A 13,405-nucleotide genomic window follows, 5' to 3' on the forward strand; every position below is an offset into this window, starting at 1 on the left:
AGGGAGAGAGAGAAGTAGCAACATGAATAATGAGAGAGTCATTGATCAGCTGCCTCCTGCACGCCCTTGACTAGAGATCAAGCCCACAACCCAAGCATGTGCCCGGATCGGGAATCAAACCTCAATCTCCTAGATCTTAGGTCGATGTTCAACCCCTGAGCCATGCCCAGCTGGGAGGAGGTATATAATTTTTATACGTTGCTGGTTTCAGTTTGCTAGTATTTTGTTGAGGGACTTACACCCATATTTTTAAGAGATATTGTTCTTTAGTTTTCTTTCTTCATGAGTTCTTTGGTTTTGGTACCAGGGTAATACAGTTTCATAGAATGAGTAGGGAAGTGTTTTCTCCTCTTCTAAGTTTTGGAAGATTTTGTAAAGAATTGTTATTCATTCCTTAAGTGTTTAGAATTCAACAGTAAAGCCATCTGGGCCTGGTTTTTTCTTTGTGGGTAACTTTTTGATCATTAATTGAATTATTTTATTTGTTACAAGTCTATTCTGATTGTCTGTTTTTCTTGAGTCAGTTTCAGTAGTTTATGTCATTCTAGGAATTTGTCAGTTTTATCTAGGTTATTGGCATATAACTGTCCACAGTATTCCTTTATAATCCTACTGATTTCTTTAAGGTGGGGAATAATGCCCCCTCTTTTATTTCTAATTATAGTAATTTGAGTCTTCTCTCTTTTGGTCAACCTAGCTAAAAGTTTGCCAATTTTGTCTATTTAAAAAAAACAAAATTAATTTCATTTGTATTTTCTTTGTTTGTGTGCATGTGCATGTATTTGTGTTACATTTAACTTTTTTTCCATTCCTTTTCAGAGAGAGTGGGAGAGAGATAGAGAGAAACATTGATGTGAGAGAGACACATTGATTAGTTGCCTCCCCCACATTCCGGGGATTGATCCTGCAACCCAGATATGTACCCTTGGCTGGAATCGAACCCGGGACCCTTCAGTCTTCCAGCTGATGCTCTAACCACTGAGCAAAACTGACTAGGGCTAACTTTTTAATCCACTGGAATTTATTTCAGTATCTGATATGAAGAAGGAGTTTCACTTTTTATTTTAAAATTGTTAACCAATTATTCCAGTAGTATTTACTGAATAATTTATCTCTTTCCATTTACTTGAAATGTCAGTTAATTATAGACTACATTTTTACATATACTATGGATTATTTCTAGAGTTTCTATTCTTTTGTGTGATTGTTTCTACCAGTTCTCTTGATGGATATCACTTTGCTTTTATTTCTTATGTTTAACATTTTAAAAACCTCTAGTAACTAAAAGAAACATTTTCATCACCCTCTCATATTCCTTAAACTTTTTGTTGGCTATTTCTGTGCATTTATATTTCAGTTAATCATTACAATGACTTTTCTATATCACCTCTGTTCTCTCTGTTAACTTCCTCTGCAAAGTTTCTTTGGGTATTTATCTGATCTGAAATAAATTTATTAATATACTAAGAAAAGTGACATTTTTCAATATTGAATGTACACATTGTAGGAGCGGCTCTTACCCGTTAGCCCATTTTTAACGTTGCAGCCATCAGACTCTTGAGCTTCTTGAAGTGTAACTATGAAATTATCTTTGGCTTTTTCCTTATAACACTATTTCTCAGACCTTCTCTTTAGTCTTTTATTCTTCTTCCATTAGGGTTTTATCTCTAAAAATCTCTTGCCAATCTGTTTCCTTCATCTTTGGGCTTCTCTGTAGTTAGAATAATTATTTTTGTTTCCTTATTAGAAGCCATGGTGACTACCAATTGCTTATTTCAATCAAATAGTCCTTTACTGTGGTTTTGAATTGTCACTTAGGATCTTTGTCTCACTCCTATTTCCCACCTTGAATCCACATACTAAACCCACTCACCACCTATCCCAATTCAAAATTTGTATTTCTCTTCTACTACTTACTGGTTTATAATTTCTACTTTAGTGAAAGAAATCTATTCACATTTCTTTCCTTTAGCAAAACAAAGTTCACTGCCATATGTAATTCACCAATGATTACCTACAGAAGAACATACAAGCACAGTGTCTTAAAGTATTTATTACTTTGTCTCTTCCATAAAAAGGCATATCATCTCTATCTTCCAGCTCCTGCTCAAAAAATACTTCAGACAGGAAGAATGTCTATTTTAATGTCACTCCAGTCATTCCAGGAACTTTTTGTGATGATATTTAATTCATTGTAATTGATTGTACAGAGATGCCTTATTTAAAAAAGAAAAATTTTAGGGTTAGGGGTAGGAAAAAAAAGAGAGTAAAATGTACAAGCATGGATAATATACATAAGATTATGATTGCTTTTATACATTTGGATTTATTTAAATGTTAATTTATATTTTTTAAAAACTATAAAAATTTAAACTGGGAACTATTATTTCCAAGAGTGTGAAGCCTCTGTGTACTTATCAATAAATAATTACAACAAATAAAATAAATTGCTTCAAAGACATGAGAGAATATAAACCTTAGTATAATTTAAAATGTGCAAAAATTTGTCACTTAATGATTTGGTATTATAGCTTCTTTATAAAGCTATTCTTGGGCATTCATATTTGTCAAATACTTACTATGGGTATAGTTTTACAAAAATCTCTCTGTAAATTTGGTCCATGAGGAATAATGGATTAAAATCACTGTGCCATTAGAAGACTTTCTGACCTAAATTCACTCAGTGTGGGCATTAACATGGAGAGTACAGAGAGCAAAAAGAGCAGAGAGGAGCCTGCTCCAGAGGGAACTTCTGTGGAAATTAGAGAAGACTTTCAGGGGATGACTCCCCGAGTCTTGGAAGGGAAACAGAAGTTAGCTAGAAAGGGGGATGGCAGAGGGGAACATTCAAAAAATAGCAAGGTATGTATGTACAGAGACATGAGAAAATGTGGCAAATGTGAGAAATTAATAATATTTGGCACTGCTAAAGCGAAGGATGAATATGAAATTATGGGGGAGATATGGCCAGAAAGCTAGGCTGGGGCCAGGTCATGAAGAGCTGTGTAATCTATACCAAGGGGTTTGGCCTTTATTCTATAGCCAAAGGGAACTTGCTTGCAATATAGTTCCTTTAGGTACATTATGAAGGAAAACACTCAAATTCTGCTTCTTATATAATGGCAAGGCAACCTTTTTTTTTTTTTTTTAAAAAAAGCACTAATCTCCTCTTATGAGAACAGTGTCAACATATCAGGTTCATAGCTAACCAGTTTTTCTGAGTTCCTTAGTTTGTGTTCCTTTGTAAAGTATTTTAATCTTGTTTTCAAAGATCCAAAGTATAGAATTGTTTACTTGTTTCTAGCAGCTATTTTTTCCCTTCACAGATTGTCCCTGTCTTTGAATGTGCCTTTTGAGATGGTGTTTTCCAATTTAATTCTCAGGAGTAAGGCCCCGAGCGTGAAAAACATGAACTCTCCTCTTAGAAGCAAGCGAGCTCTTCATCTTTCCTGATGTACACAGACGGTTTCAGGATGTACCAATGCTGAGAGCTATTTACAGTCAAATGTTTTTTGATCTTTGGCAAGTCCCAGACAGAAGAAGAGATTAATGTTGCATGTTATTTCCAGCATCAGATAGGGGGAAGCATTTGTAACTATGATGGATGTTTTAGTCACAAATTTAAGAGCAACTTACATCTATGCAGCATGACTGAGGAAGCCCGTGGGCCTCAAGGAGGGGCGGGGGGTGGGGCACACTGCTTGCCAGTGGTGCAGGTGATGCAGTGGGGAAGGAGTGGTGAGTCTCCCTGAATTGCTAAAACTTATGGAACTTTTAAGACTTCCTTTGTATAATGGTAGAGTTATTGCCTGAGGGATTTTCCCTTTTTTTATCTTTTCTTTTTTTTTTTTTTTTTTGGTACAGAGTCAAGAAGACTAATATTGAAATTATGAGGAAGTAGCTCCAACCATTGGGGAAAGAGGATGCGCTCCGAGTAGAGTGTGACACTTCCACTGCAACCAAACCCGACACTCATTTCCTCAGGTATCGGTGACTAACTCCCACCCAACAATGGAACTTGCAAGGAAAGGTGACAAAGACAGGAATAGAAAGAAGAGGTGAGCCTTAGAGTTGGGTGATTTTTGTGCTTCCAACAGGTATAGAATGGACTAGGCACAGGAGATAAATGAATAGCTTAGCTAGTTCAGGGGAGGAAATGTACACTTTCTAAAGAGGGCTCTGCCTTTTGATTATTTACTTTTGATTGTTTCTTTTAATTTTTACCTAAAGCCCATTTCCAAATAGCAGCTTAACATGTCCTAAAGAAGATAGGAAAAAGAGATTTTTAAAAATTGAAATCTGGGCAAGAATTTAAAAAGGAGGGTGGTGTATTCTTGGGGTCGTGGCCAGGTAATAGTAATGGAAGGCACAATGAGAAAGTTCGGAGGTGGTGAGGTCTCAGAGCGAGGAAGAGTCACTTGTACAGTCATCCTCTCCATCCAGAGCTTCTCCCCTGGAGCTCTTCTGTGCTCAGAACTGGAAGGGGTTTGTATTAACATGGGAAGCTATTTCCTTGGAAAAAACCTCTGGACCTTAAATCACTTGTAAGAGGCTGTTTTGACAAGGTTCATGAAAATGGTGTCAGGAAAGGGAAATTACTTGCTAAAATAACTAGGACAGTATTGGTGTTAAGTGTTTTGCATTCTGTCTGGTGATTTGCATACAGATGGGGCCATGTGGACTCAGAACTATGCTCTTTTGTGTTTCTTTCCATTTCTAACCCTACAAGAAAATGAGTCAGATATGCAGATCAAGTCGTCCTTAAAGAGCCAGTGATTTTAATTTGTTTGGCGAGAGGAGTTAACCTAAATACAGCATTGGGATTAGAGTTGGAAGGATAGTGTTCTGCCTTTATTTTTATCCAGGCCTGTCACAGCTTTTACTTAGCCAGAAGATTTTAGGAGGGATGGAGTTTAGAAATCACATAGGTGGATCGGGACTTCCAGTCTCCTGATTATGAGTCAGTTTTCCTCACTACATTGTGCTTTCTTACTTTCAAAATAGAAAACAGTGGGTTTCAGCTAAATTTAGGGAACTTAAAAAGTTAGATGACTGTGGCAAGAGAAACTCATCCCTGCTAAGTTAGGAGGTTTCAGTTTTTCTCAGGATGTTGGGATCAATTCATGCATTATTACCTGAGTGCACCGATTGTCATGCTGGACATCTCTGAACCTTTCATGGTAGACTTGAGGACCCTTGAACCTCTGAAGCCTTTTAGAAACACATCTTGGCATTTCAAACAGACACACATTGTACCAATGTTAACCTTTCTGGGCCTCAAACTCCTGTCTGTAAAATACAGTATTAAAAATTGTCCTTTCCTCTTTTCAGAGTCTGAGCTTTTCGCTCGTCATTCCACCTTCTAGAATACTCTCCGCTTCTTCTCTTCCTTGAATACTCAGCTCAAGTCCCAGTTCCTCAAAGTTTACTCATCTCTTCAGCTTTGTTTTGGTTATTATTCAATTCATTTGGCAAGTAATGTTACTACATGGTATTGTTTCTACACTGTGGCTATTTAGTGTCCTATATCTTTTAACATTTTGATACCTATTCAAGCTCCATATCAAGCTTTTGTAGAGTAGAAACCATGATGTCTCCAACTTGGCATTTAATATAATGCATCTCAGAGTGCATAGCACAAACTGTATGTTTAGCAAATAATCATAATTTGGATTTTATATTGCCAGAGGATTTTTTTAATAAAAACACTTTTACCAAAGCTTAGCAAGTGGAAGTGTATATTAAGAGATTTATTTTTAAAGTGCAGCATATTAATTTCTTAACTGAATTCATTTTATTTATTAGTTTGAAAGTATATCTATAATATTATATCATAGATATTAATTTATCTTATGTTTTACATAAAACTCTAGCATTATAAAAATATAATTAATTATTTTTTGGGTGGCAGTTTCTAAACTTGAAATTTTAAAACATTTTGAATCTGTGTTTAAATATAGTAAGTTTAATATTAAAATCTGCTGACAATAAAAGACCAACTCCTATATAAGCAGGAAATAAAGTTAATGCATTTTTTATTAAAGAGATTCTAGAAAACATGTCACTTCAAAAGAGATCAAAGTATGAGTAAATTTTGTTTTATACCTACCAGATAAAGTAATAACTACTACAATTAATGCAAAGGTAGCTACTAGTATCCATTAGGACTCAGACTCTCCTGAAACTTTATGAGGTGATGGATCCTGAATTTTTATGGGATTTATCTCCCAATCTCTGGTTCACATATGTTTCATTAAACATCTAGGGTACTTGTTATTTTTGGCTCATCAGATCCAATCAGCACAATGTCCTCAATGTAATGGACCAATATATTCCTTTTCTATTGCTTCAGTAACAAGTAACCATAAACTTAAGTGTCTTAAAACAATACAGATCTATTATCTTACAGTTTTAGTGATCAAGTCCTCAAGGTTTTGGGAAGGCTATGTTTCTTCTGGAGATTTTAGGGGGAAATCTACTTCCTTGTTTATTCCAGCTTATCTAGGACACTTGCATTCCTTAGCTGGTCGGCCCCCTCCTCCTTCTTCTAAACCAACAGGATAGTGTCTTCAAATAGTCCCCTCTCTCCCTCTCCCACTCTCGCAGTCTCTCTGACTTCTCATTCTATCAACAGAGCTGTATTCTCTCTCTGCCTCTGACCCTCCTGCCTCCCTTCTGTGATTACACAGAGCCCACCTGATGAGTCCTGGATAATCTCCCACCTCAATAGCCTTAATCACACCTGCCAAGCCTCTTTTGTCATGTGGGTAACATATTCACAGGTTTGGGGGACAATGATATAGGTGTCTTTATGGTACCATTATTCTGCTATCTCAGCCAATATGGCATCGCATGGAATGTCAGAATGATCAGATCCCCGGGGACCATATTATGGCAGTGAGCAGAGTTGACGTAGTTGTGAGGTGTACTAATGGCCTTTCTAAATAAAGCAAACTTTTCTTCCTGCTTCTTAATTGGTATATAGGGGGAAAAAAGCATTTGCTAGGTCAATAGATGCATACAAAGTACCAGTGTTGGTATAATTTGCTCTAGTATAAATATCATATTTGGAATAACAGCTACAATGGAGTTATTACCAGATTAAGTTCATGGTAATCCACGCTAATCCTCCAAAATTCATCCCCCTTCCCATAAAGCCAAACAGGCTAAATTAAATAAGGATCCCCACTTCCCATGCAGAGACGTGACTCTAATTATTGGTCTAGTGGCAAGAAGGGTTTGTTGGGATAATGTGCCCACCCCTTGAGGGGAAGAGCCTTGAAGATAGTAAGCGTCCTGCGCAGCAGCTGTTCTAGGTGAGGTAACTGCAACGTTTTTAAGCAAGGGAAGGCTACTCTCCTCAGACATGGGAAAGCAAACTTTTTCCGCTGGCAAAAGAGACTCAGAGTGACGTGAGCTTTCCAGTTTCTCAGTCTCATTCAAGTCCAAACAGATGTCCCTAGTCCTCCCTGAGCTCCAGCACCATAACTTTCAAGAGGAACTTTGAAAGACTGGATCCTGCAAGCCACAAAATTAAAATTCGTAGTTTGCTTTTCAGCAATACTGGTCTGGTGGCTAAAAGAAATAAGAGATTCTTTTAGGGCTGCTGTGGAAGCTGTTTAGTTTTCTGACATGACTTGAAACAAGAGTGTAAAGACCCAAGGCTCTCCTTTTCTTTCTTTAGCAAGTCAGAAGACTCCAGCTCCCTCACATCACTTCCCTTGCAATGATCTCTATTGACATAACTGTCAAGTGCAGGAGTCACTTGGGCCCCCAAGAAACTCCATCACAATCATCCAGAGGCGGTACTTTGATTAACTGTAGCACCACTGCATGTCCTAGATGATTTGCCTCCCATTTCCATTTGGCTAGGACTCAGTACTACATTTAAGTCTGAAGACATGACCCAAACTGAATCCAAGACCAGAAGCCTCCATGTCACTTGGGAACTAGTTCCAAAGGTCAGTTCTCAGCTGAGCCCCAGACATAGTGAATCAGAATCCCTGGGGGTGGGGCCAGGGGTCTGTGATTTGCTAGCTCTCCAGGGGATTCTGAGGCATGCTAAAGTTCAAGGGGCAAGAACTGACCCTAGGTTTGCTGAGTGAGCAAAGGGAAGGGGTAGTAATTACTGCAACTTAGAAACTTAGAGGAAAAGACTTCGTCAAGCTCCAATTCAGACCCTGAGGAGATGGTGCTTCTTGGTGGTATTGGGGTCTCTGAGTTCATAGGAGGTTCTCTGTGGCCTTGGGATCCAGACTTCTGAAAATGGGGCGCTCTCCAGAAGGTGCCAACATCCCTGGGAGTAGGGGAGATAATGGGACTGGCTCTACAAGGTGTTGGAAAAACTGCAGATGGACTCAGCTGCTGCTCTGGGAAGGAACTAGGCTGCTGAAGTGAAGAAACATGGCTGGGCTGATGCTCATGGGAACTGCAAGCCAACAAACCTGTTCTTCATCCTCTGGACTTGAATTCTCTTTTGTGCCCCATGTTGGAATTTCCTGATGTGGAGCCACCCTGCAATGCTGAAAAGTGGTTTGCAGAGTCCCTGCCCAGCATCACAAAACAGAGTATATAGAAAGGTGGCTTTGAAACTGATGGGCAATAACTTAATAACTGATACTTAATAACTTCATTGTTGGTACTTCCTATCTAATTTACTTACAAGAGGAAATATAAGACATTTTGAAATATTAATAGAAAATCAATTTGAAAACACAATTTTCCACTAATATTCTTTCAGCCAATAGATTAGTGTAATAAATTTAAAAATTGTTGTTGTTATGATGAAAATATTCTTTTACTTATTTGTATTTTTCTTTGTCTAGAAGATTCCAGTAAAACAAAAAGGAGTTACACTTTCACTTTTGAAAAATAACTATATTAAGGTACGACTGACATACAAAAAACTACATATATTTAAAATGTACTGTTTGAAAAGTTTTAACCCATGAAATGGTCACTGCAATCAAGATGAATGTATAATCATGCTAAAACATTTCCTCAACCCCCTTTCTAATTCCTCCTCACACCTTCCCTCCCAACTGCCCCATTGCCCCTACCCCGTCTCAGGCAATCACTGGTCTGCCTTCTGTCACTACAAATTAGTTTGTATTTTCTGGAGTTATATATATATGGAATTGTACAGCGCATACTCATTTTTGTCAGGCATCTTTTACTCACCATAATTATTTTGAGATTCATCCATGGTGTTCTGTGTATCAATGGTGTGTCCATTTGTTGTTGATTAGGATTCCATTGTATGGCTATACTGCCATTTGTTTCAGGACATTTGGGTTGTTTTGAGTTTTGATTTTACAAATAAAGCTACTATGAACACTCATGTATGAGTTTTTGTGTGGACATATGCTTTTCATTTCTCCTCGATAAAAAATTGCTGTTTTTGAAGACTTATGTGTTAGCCTTATACTGTGAATTCAGCATGCCCTATGGCAGAAAGCCCATGCCCTCGAGAGAATACATTTTACTGGGGAGGCATTTTAGTTAATGTGTATCATGATATTAAAATTCATTTATACTGTTCATATATGTGAAGTGTGGTTTAAAAAATATTATATACCTAAATAAAATACAAAGATACTTTGGACTTTGGACGCTGATAAAATACTGTAACTGCCATCTTGATTTCAACTGTTTGTGTTTATCAAAAGGGTTTCATTGTTCTTATTGATTATAATAAGTAAATGGCATAAATTTATACATATGAATAAATTTAATAGTAAAATATTAGGCATACAGCAGATGGGTGCTCTGTAGAGCCTATGTAGTTGCTGGGCACACATACCATTTAAGTTCTTGTATAAATTCTGTAGGGAAGAACAAAAAGCAGACTTGGAAATAAAGAGCTCTGTGCTTGCGGTCTTTTCCTAAGGAAGTTGGGGAATTGAGAGGTAGTGTATTCCTGTGGCCAGTTCCTCAGCGAGACCAGGTTGCAGAGGGGTCACTGGGTATAGAGATGATTTCTTAGGCTTTGTTTGTAAGTGGCATCCCAGAGTTTGGCTTGAGTTTACAATATATGTTTATTTGAAGCCTCCAAAGATGTATGTGAATATTCGTCTATCATCTTGTAATCAAGGGGGAAATGAGCTACAGACTTTCCAATTTCTTTGCCAGAGGCAGTAGCTTTTCTCCATTAATATAAACACAGATGCAAGGGACCATTCCATCTAAACCTCTTCCAAAGTTCACGGATTATTTTCCCTTGAGATGACTAATTCTGTTGCTCAGCTTGAGTTTAAAACAAGTTATTTCACCTGGCTGGGTATTGGCTCAGTGGTTGAGCATCGACCTAGGACCCAGGAGATCCCAGTTCAATTCCTGGTCGGGGCACATGCCCGGATTGCTGGCTAGATCCCCAGTCGGGTGTGCAGGAGGCAGCCGATCAATGGCTCTCTCATATTGATGTTCCTCTCTCTCTCTCTCTCTCTCTCTCTCTCTCTCCTTTCCTTTCTCTGAAATCTATAAAGACCTATTTTTTAAAAAGTTTATAAAATAAGTTATTTCTTATATCTATTTTGATACAGCAGACTTGATTTAAGATAAAGCCATCATGGATAATAAAAAATGGACTTTAACTTTCAGCTACAATAAACTATAATACTATTACCTTAAAATGATAAAGCACTGTGATATTCAAAGCACATTTTCATGCATTATCTTTTTTTTTGTGTATGTGGTTATTAAGACTTTACTATAGACTTTTAGAGAGAAAAGGCAACCATTATCACTGTCATTTTGTAGATTAAGAAACCCATTCCTCAACAAGGTAAGTGACTGCCTAGGGACATAAACTGATAAATGGTGGATTTAAAACTGGGACACAAGATAACTTTCTGAATACACTTTTTGATTTCTAAGCATTTCACAATGTATTTCAAAATTTTAAAAATAAGAAAAACTGAGTATGTTCTTTCCTCAAAATAGGATGGGATCAAGGAAAGAACACTGAACCAGAGCCCGGGGCCCAATCCCAGGCCACTGACTGACTGATTTTAGACAGGCTGCTGTTCTTTCAGGGCTTCAGTGTTATCACCTATACAAAGAAGGTGTTGAACTAATTTAGTTCCAGTGTCTCTTTACGACCTAACATTGTATGAAATAATTGCTGTTCAACTAAGTTCTAGACTTTTCTAAGTGATTAATCCCCTCAACCATCTCCTCTGTTCTTATTCCTCCTGCCCCCATACACATCTCACTGACTGAGGAGACAATTTCATACATGTAAATTGTGCAGACCCCAGTGTTGCCAGAGGATTGGGTGGGTGGAATTTCTCCATTGCTAGTGGGAGTGGGGTTTGGGGGGTACCGCTGGAATAAGAATTTCTGGAGGACCCCAGGGGAGGATGGGATGTGGTAAAAGGCTTTATTTTCATGGTGTTATATCCCTGGTTTGCAAAGTCCCATTGTTTTTAAACCAGTCCTGGAAAATGTGCAGCTGGAGGTTTCGTAGAGCTAAAAGCAGGGCCAGTGTCCAGAGTTTCCGTTCCATGGTGAAGTTGAGCCCAGCAGAGCATTAGGCTAGTTTCAATCTGTCAGTTCATTGTGTGCCTCCCACATGTCCATGAGCTAGGTGGGCAAATCAAGGGAGCGTGCCCCCTGCAACAGGAGTCCCAAGAAAACTAGAGAGTCAAGAGAGAGAACTTCCTTTGTTCAGGAGTTAAGTATCTCAAATTTCGTGCCCTTGCAGTGGCCATGCTTATCCTGGCCACTGACTCTTGCTCCCAGGTGTGACTGACAGGTAAGCATCTTCCCATGTCACCCAGACCTTACTGGGCATGTATCTATTGTCCAGTCCCTTCTCCCAGCAATCTGCAGGGAAAGGGCCTGGAGAATATTAACTGCAGCTTTCTGGCAAAGCTGTGTAAATGGCATGCCTACATTATCTAGTGTCCCCTTTAATCCCTTCCTGTTAATAATAACCAGGTAATAAATGGTATCATCAGAATTCCAACTACCAAACATCTCTTCCCCCTGAGCTTGTCACTGTGCTCCTGGCTTATTTAAGGTTGCCCGGACTTCCCCCAAATAGAGCCTCTTTTTGAGGGTTCAAGAGAAAGTGGACAGATATAGTATATTAGTTTGCTAGGGTTGCTGTAACAAAATCCCACAGATTAGGTCACTTAAATAACAGAAATTATTTTTTTCACCTTCAAATCAAGGTGTCAGAAGGTTTAGGTTTTTTCGTTGCCTCTCTCCTTCTTTGCTGATGACTGCCTTCTCACCGCTTCCTCACATGGCTATCTGTGTGTTATCTTGTGTCATCTGCGCCCTCATTTCTTCTCTTTATGAGGACCGCAGTCATATTAGATTAGGTGTCGCCCTAATCATCTCGTTTAACCTTAATCACCTCTATAAAGACGCTATTTCCAAATGCAGTCACATTCTGAGGTACTAGGGATTAGGTCTTCAATATCTGAATGGGTGGGGAGCAATTAAGCCCATTATATGCTGCCTCTAGAAAGATTTCCTTAAAACATTCTCTAAGAGTAAGGAAAGAATGCCATAGGATAGACCGCCGAAGTGGGGGGTGCGTATAACTGGGGGGAAGGTATAAAAGCTGGAATGGAGAGTTGTGGATGAAGTGGACTGGAGTGCCCAGAAGGCACCCTTTGCTGAAGACAGGCCTTGCCCACTGCTGTCCTTGTAGAGGTCAGAACCTGAATGAAAATAAACTTAACTTATTGCTGTATCTTAAAAATAATTACTCCCTTGTGTCACTGTTTTGGAGGAGCCCTGGCAGAAAAACAAAACAGCATTGTGTTTTCAGCCCTGGAATTTACTGGTTCTCATCCAAAAGATATATACTTTACCACGTTTTAGTTCAGGACCACAAGCAACCTTTTAGGGGAAGATATGTCTGGCTATAGAGATATTCCAAAAACTACTAAAATAGTTGGCTACGTTTTGCAATTATTGGATCATTGCTATGTATTTTTTCCATGTTCAGGCTGAATAAAAGATAATGCAGTTGCCTCAAGTAGGTTTGTACAAGTTTCCAGGGTCTTATCCTAAAACAGACATGACACACATGTGACCATTCACAAAATGTCTAGATTGCATTTTCCAATGTATTTCAAATTAAAAATATGATTGCTACTCACTACTTAAATTTAAAGTTGAATTAATTAAAATGAATTAAAACATAAATTTAATCCCTCAGCTGCACTAACCACATTTCAAGGGCTCAACAGTCATGTGTGGCTACCGTATTGAACAGCACAGATAACGGGCATTTGCGTTATCACAGACAGCCTACTGAACAGCATTGATCTAGTTGTAACTAGTAAGTTGATTAGGTTGCTTATACTCAGTTTGATCTTCTGTAGGATAGAGATTACTGTGAAAATCAAATGACCCAACATATGTGAAGTGTGTATGGTGTGGAACA

The sequence above is a fragment of the Miniopterus schreibersii genome (genome assembly GCF_964146895.1).
Source record: "Miniopterus schreibersii genome assembly, chromosome: 1".
Classification (NCBI taxonomy): domain Eukaryota; kingdom Metazoa; phylum Chordata; class Mammalia; order Chiroptera; family Miniopteridae; genus Miniopterus; species Miniopterus schreibersii.